The sequence below is a fragment of the Asparagus officinalis genome, chromosome 7 (assembly GCF_001876935.1).
Source record: "Asparagus officinalis chromosome 7, Aspof.V1, whole genome shotgun sequence".
Classification (NCBI taxonomy): Eukaryota; Viridiplantae; Streptophyta; class Magnoliopsida; order Asparagales; family Asparagaceae; genus Asparagus; species Asparagus officinalis.
In genome coordinates, this window is record NC_033800.1 from 13,802,806 (window position 1) to 13,810,474 (window position 7,669).

Genomic DNA, 7,669 nt, shown 5'->3' on the forward strand with positions numbered 1-7,669 from the left:
GGTATAAGCTTCCGCTCTTTTGATTTTTGTTAATCTCTTCGAATTAATCATGGCTTTATGGTTTTAGATCTCAAGTTTTTATTTAGATCTAACAAGTGGTATCAGAGCCAGGTTTGATTAATTCTTAGGGATTTAAGATTTTAAAATTGAGTTTTTGATCTTTAATCTCTGGTTTTTTGGATTAAGATCTGTTCTCGGATGAACAGTAACGGTTGCTGAAAATTTTTGGGTGAACAGTAACATGCTTTTTTTGATGAACAGTAACGTGTTTTTTTGGATGAACAGTAACATTTTGGAATTTTTTGGATTTTTTCTTGGATCTGGATCACAAAATTTTTCCGATTATGGATCTGGTTTTGAAAATAAAAATCGAGGAATTTTTGGGTTTGGTCGGCGGCGGTTTCAGTTTGGAACCCTAAGGGTTCGTACGTGAAAACGTGGCGAACATTAAGGAGGTGGTTACCTCAAATTTTGGCGAAGCTGAAAGCTTCAAACGAACTTCGCTTTCGTTCTCAAGTGAGCATCGCACTCAAATTTAACCGAACTTCACGTTCGTTTTCAAGTGAGCATCGCGCTCAAATCAACGAACTTCGCGTTCGTTCTAAGGTGAGCCTCGCGCTCAGTTCTAAGGTGAGCCTCGCGCTCAATGAACTTCGCGTTCGTTCTAAGGTGAGCCTCGCGCTCAACGAACTTCGCGTTCGTTCTAAGGTGAGCCTCGTGCTCAGGTCTAAGGTGAGCCTCGCGCTCAGTTCTCAGGTGAGCCTCGCGCTCAGGATTAAGGTGAGCCTCGCGCTCAATTTAAACGAACTTCGCGTTCGTTCTCAGGTGAGCCTCGCGCTCAATTCAAGTTGATCCTCGCGCTCAGTTCTCAGGTGAGCCTCGCGCTCAAATTCAAGTTGAGTCTCGCGCTCAGTTATCAGGTGAGCCTCGCGCTCAGTTCTTAGGTGAGCCTCGCGCTCAATTCAAGTCGAACTCCGCGTTCATCCTCAGGCGAGCCCTATGCTCAATCCAAATGAACCTCGCGTTCGTTCTCAACTTGAACCTCGCGTTCATTTTTTAAACGAACTTCGCGTTCGTTCTCAAGTTGAACCCTGTGTTCGTTTTCAGTCGAACCTCGCGTTCAATTTTCAAACGAACCTCGCGTTCGTTCTCAAGTTGAACATTACGTTCATTTTCAGACGAACCTCGTGTTCGTGCTTAAGTGAGTCTTGTACTCAATACAGCCGAACCTCGCGTTCGAAGTCAAGCGAACTTCGTGTTCACTATGGTTAAGCCTCGGCTTTTCATGGGTCCACTTTGGTATACTTAATTTATTCAATTAAGTTATGGGCCCTAATTAAGCTGTGAGACCCCAATTAAGTTTTTGGAAATGCAGTTGATTTAAATTAAATTTAAATCTAATTTGGTTTTTAATCAATTATTTAATTCAAATATTATGACACTAAGGTATTAAGGTTGTCTCTCACACTAATTGATTAATTGAAACAAGAAGTTGCCAAAGTAACCTCTCTTGTGTAGATTGTTCATGAGGAATGTGAGATGTTTGTGTGTATGCTTTCGTGTAAATATTTAATTGGCCCAAAGGAAGGTTAATATTTATTTAGACTGTATACACATCTACGATGATAAGCGTGTAACAATTATAAGGTTTACATGTGAATAATGAATCGATCCAAAGATAGTTTTATTATTTGACATGAGTTATTATCAATGTTTGATCATTGCAACAAGGTATCACTTACAAGTTAATATTACTGTCCAAAGACTTGATATTAATATTGTGCCAGATATCTTGGATGGGATTTGTCATTATTTGAATTTTATTGATTATTAATTATGGTTATTGATGTGAGCATTTTTATTTTATTTCAGCTAATGCATCTGCTGCAATAATTTCTGCTAATATCAACTCAATTCCCATGCTAAATGGGACAAACTTCAAGGTTTGGAAAGAGAACATATTAATTGTTCTTGGCTGCATGGATCTTGACTATGCATTAAGAACTGAACAACCCCAACCTCTCAATGCGGATAGCACTCCTGATGCAAAGAAGGAGCATGAGAAGTGGGAGCGTTCAAATCGCATGAGTCTTATGATCATTAAGCGCGGCGTTCCGAAAGCCTTCAGGGGCATAGAATCCGAAGGGATTACTAAGGATAAAGATTTCCTTGCCGAAATTGAGAAGCGTTTTGCGAAAAACGATAAGGTAGAAACAAGCACGCTGTTAGCTCGCTTGATTTCAATGAAGTATAAGGACAAAGGAAATATCAGGGAGTACATTATGGAAATGTCTCATATTGATTCAAAGCTTAAGGCACTTAAACTCGATCTTTGTGATGAGTTATTAGTGCATTTGGTTTGTTGTCTCTTCCTGTACAATTCAATCAGTTTAAGGTCAGTTATAACTGCCAAAAGGAGAAATAGACTCTAAATGAGCTCATTTCATACTGTGTGCAAGAAGAAGACAGGTTGAAGCAAGATAAGACAGAAAGTGCTCATTTGGCCTATGCCTCTAAGGAAAAGGGTAAGAAAAGGAAGAATGATAATGAAGCTGCTAAGGGTCCAGTTCAGAAGAAACAACATAAGGATAATCAGGGTTGTTTCTTCTGTAACAAACCTAGACACGTAAAGAAGGATTGTACAAAATATCATGCCTGGCGTGCTAATAAGGGTACGTTCCTTACTTTGGTCTGTTCTGAGGTTAATTTAGCTTCAGTACCTAGAAACACTTGGTGGTTAGACTTTGGTGCTACTACTCACATAAGTGTTTCTATGCAGGGTTGTCTGAGCTACCGAAAGTCAAGTGATGTTGAAAGAGACATATTTGTGGGCGACGGACAATCGGTAAATATGGAAGCAATTGGGCACTTTAGGTTGTTGTTAGGAAATGGTTCTTATTTGGATTTGAAAGATACTTTTGTAGTACTGTCTTTTAGACGGAATTTAGTTTCTATTTCTGTATTGGACAAATCAGGTTATTCTTGTTCATTTGGAAACAGTCAATTCAGTTTATCTTTTAATTCAAATGTTGTGGGAACCGGTTACTTAAGTACTTATGACAACCTATATTTGCTTGATACAATTGCTTCTTATAATGAATCCTTGCATGTGGAATCACGTGGTACTAAGCGTAAATTAAATAAGGAAAATTCGGCGACATTATGGCATAAGCGCTTAGGTCATATCTCAAAAGGTAGAGTTGAGCGTCTTGTGTCTGATGGCATTTTGGATTCCCTTGATTTTTCGGACTTCGACGTATGTGTTGAATGTATCAAGGGAAAACAGACCAAAGTGAAAAGATTAGGTGCCAACAGATCTTCGGATGTCTTAGAATTGATACATACGGATATTTGTGGGCCATTCCCTACGGAATCCTGGAATGGTCAACAATATTTTATATCATTCATAGACGATTACTCACGTTATGGACACCTATATCTTATTCATGAAAAATCTGAGTCTCTGGACATGTTCAAATCCTATAAAGCTGAAGTTGAGAATCAACTCAACAGAAGAATTAAAACCGTTAGATCTGATCGTGGTGGTGAGTACTACGGCAGATATGATGGTTCAGGTGAACAACATCCAGGACCATTTGCTAGATACCTAAAGGAATACGGTATCGTCCCACAATACACTATGCCAGGTTCACCTAGCATGAATGGTGTAGCTGAAAGACGAAATAGGACTCTTAAGGATATGGTAAGAAGTATGATCTCTCATTCTTCTTTACCAGAGTCTCTCTGGGGAGAGAAGCACTTAAGACAGCAGCTTATATTCTGAATAGAGTACCAAGTAAAGCAGTTGCTAAAACACCTTATGAGCTTTGGACTGGTCGAAAGCCCAGTTTAAAGCATTTACATATTTGGGGATGTCCAGCTGAGGCAAGGCCTTATAGGCCAAATGAAAAGAAATTGGACTCCAAAACAGTTAGCAGCTACTTTATTGGGTACTCTGAACACTCTAGGGGCTATAAGTTTTATGATCCACACTAAGGAATATTTTTGAGACGGGAACAACAACATTCTTTGAGGATGTTGAGTTTGGGGGGAGAAATAAGGTTAGAGACATTGCTTTTGAGGAGGAATTAGCTTTAGACCCAATCCATTCAGTTATTTTTGACAATATTCAGGTTCCTATACATGTTGTTGCTCAAGAAGTAAATCCGGAACCTCAAGATGACAATGTTGAACAACTCCCTGTTCCAAAAGAACAAACTCAACAACCTCAAGAACCAGTGCCATTAAGGAGATCCACGAGAGAAAGGAAAAATGCTATTCCGGATGATTATATTGTATTTCTCCAAGAACATGAGGAAAGTAATGGAATGTTGGAAGATGATCCAATCAACTTCCTTCAGGCCATGAAAAGTTCTAACTCTCAACAGTGGATTGATGCCATGAATGAAGAGTACAAGTCTATGCAAGACAATAAGATTTGGGAACTTGTCCTATTGCCAGAAGGTGCAAAACCAATTGGTTGTAAATGGATTTTTTAAAACCAAGCGGGATGCAAATGGTAATGTGGAGAGGTATAAGGCACGTCTTGTGGCTAAAAGCTATACTCAAAAGGAAGGCATTGATTATACAGAGACTTTCTCTCCGGTTTCATCGAAAGACTCTTTCAGAACAATCATGGCACTTGTTGCTCATTATGATCTTGAGTTACATCAGATGGATGTTAAGACTGCATTTCTTAATGGCGACATTGATGAGATGATCTATATGGTGCAACCAAAAAACTTTGTGTTGGGAGACCCAAAGAATATGGTTTGCAAATTAAGGAAATCCATCTATGGACTCAAGCAAGCTCCTCGTCAATGGTATCATAAGTTTCAACAAATAATTATCTCGTTCGGTTTTGAGATGAACATTGTTGATGACTGTGTATATCACAAGTTCAGTGGGAGTAAGTATATTTTTCTGGTTCTGTATGTCGATGACATCTTGCTTGCCACTAATGATATAGGCATGTTGCACGAAACCAAGAGATTTCTATCAAAGAATTTTGAGATGAAAGATCTTGGGGACGCCTCTTTTATATTAGGGATCCAGATACATCGAGATCGCTCTCGGGGTATTCTTGGATTATCACAAAAGAGCTATATCGATAAGGTACTTAAAAGGTTTGGCATGCAAGATTGCAGACCAGGTGACACCCCTGTTGCTAAAGGAGACAAGTTTAGTCTCAATCAGTGCCCTAAAGGTAACCTTGAAATTCAGGAAATACAGAAGATTCCTTATGCTTCGGCTGTAGGAAGTCTAATGTATGCTCAGGTATGTACGCGTCCGGATATTGCGTACATTGTTGGGATGTTAGGCAGATACTTAATCAACCCTGGTATGGATCATTGGATAGCAGTCAAAAGGGTTATGAGGTATATATCTTCAGAAAACAAAATATTACATGCTCACATACAGAAAATCAGAACAGTTAGAGGTCATTGGGTATTCAGACTCTAATTTTGCTGGATGCCAAGATAGCAGGAAGTCTACATCAGACTATATTTATATGTTAGCAGGAGGAGCTATATCATGGAAAAATGTCAAACAGACACTAGTAGCTTCCTCCATTATGGCAGCAGAATTTGTAGTTTGCTATGAGGCATCCAATCGGGGAATATGGCTGCAAAATTTTGTCACGGGACTGCGCATTTTGGAAAATGTTGAAAGACCACTAAGGTTATATTGTGACAATAAATCTGCAGTAATGTATTCTAATAACAACAGGAGCTCAACTAAGTCAAAACATATTGACATTAAGTTCTTGGTTGCGAAAGAAAGGGTACAGAGTGGACAAATATCTATAGAGCACATTGGGACAAACTCCATGATAGCTGATCCTCTTACTAAGGGATTGCCACCCAAGGTCTTTCATGAGCATACTACTCATATGGGTGTGGTGTTATTTGAGGATATTATGTTTTAGTGGGAGTTTGTATTTGTGGTGCTTTATGTTTGATTGTATTGTCTAATCAGAATAAAGTATTTATTTAAGACACTCTGCTACATTATGTTTGGTTTTGACCTCACTAAAGGAGGACCAATTGAAAATAGACATGTATTGATCACATTGCATGTAATTTTCATGCTGCACATCCATGATTGATCTATGTCGTTTGATTGTATTGGTATATGTGACCATTGATGGGTCGAGTCACGATAAATGTGACGAAGGCCGCTTTGATCCTATATTAATATAGTCAATGGACGAGATTGTTCGTAAATACCTTTTCAATGATAGCAATTTTTGAGCTCATAAGGTTATACACAATTTAAGGAATCATATGGTGCCCAAGTGGGAGATTGTTGGATTTAATCTAATAAATCTAATTGTGGGCACATATGATTAATCAATGTGTATTGTTATCTTTCATGATAACCCACTAAAGTGATCAATTAATTTTGGTTAATTGGGTATTTAAATAAGTCATGGGGTTATATATGCAGATACCAGGTTGTAATTATGATTTGTTGAGGGGCCAAATTGTAAATGTACAACATCTATAAATAAGGGGTTATGGTCCCTAATCTAGGGTTACATTCTCTAATTCTCTTCACCCCATCTAGAGAGAAAATTTGGCTATAGAGAAACCCTAAGAACTTGTTTGGATTGAGGGGAATGAGGGTGAAGGGAAGTTAGGGGAACCATTCACTTCCATTCACCTTGTTTGGGAACACTTAGGAGGTGAAGTTAATTCACCCTAGTTCTCCTTGGTTCACCTCCTAATAGTATAAAATTTGTTACCCCCCAAATTGGGGTGTAACCAAGGGGAAGGGAACTCCCTTCCCTTCCCTTCTCTCAGTTTTCCTTAACTTTCCTTCACCCCCTACAAATCCAAACAGGCCCTAAGGTTAGAAGATCCAAAACTCATCTCAGGTTTCATCTATGGATTCAGGTATAAGCTTCCGCTCTTTTGATTTTTTTTTTAATCTCTTCGAATTAATCATGGCTTTATGGTTTTAGATCTCAAGTTTTTATTTAGATCTAACATTTCTTTCTTGGCTTGAGAGACTGCAGAATCTCTAATGGGTATTCTGCATGAAGATATATATATTTCTCTTTCTCGGGAAGAGGTTTTGTTCACAATGAATCAGTCTAGGATTCTGACATCCAAGTACTCTTTACTTTCTTCGAGTTTTCTTTCTTTTAAGGCAACAACAAAAAAAAAATGAAAGTAAACAATTTACATTCTTTGTGTTTCTCGTTCATGCTCTCTACTCCTCCCAACAAAAAAAAAATGAAAGTAAACAATTTACATTCTTTGTGTTTCTCGTTCATGCTCTCTACTCCTCCCAACATAGGCATCCAAGACAGTGGATTAAAGTAAGCTGGAATAATTCCTACCTCTAACAAGATTGAACCATAAACTCCAACTTAATTCTTGTACTAACTATTAGCAATTTGACCTTCCAAATCCTTCTAAATATTTAGGCCACAATTGCCTGATGTTAAGATATAAAACCATCAATGTCTTAAATGCAAGAAATATACAACAGATTAAGTGTTTAAAAATGTCTCCATTGAAGCTTCTAATATTTTCTTTTTAAGTTAGAAGAGCGCGGTCGCAAATGGTAAGCTTGCAGATAAAGAAAAACCTGAATAAATACAATGAGATCAACTTCGATAAACCAACGAAAGAAGTTGGGTCATCTACTAGCAATAGAG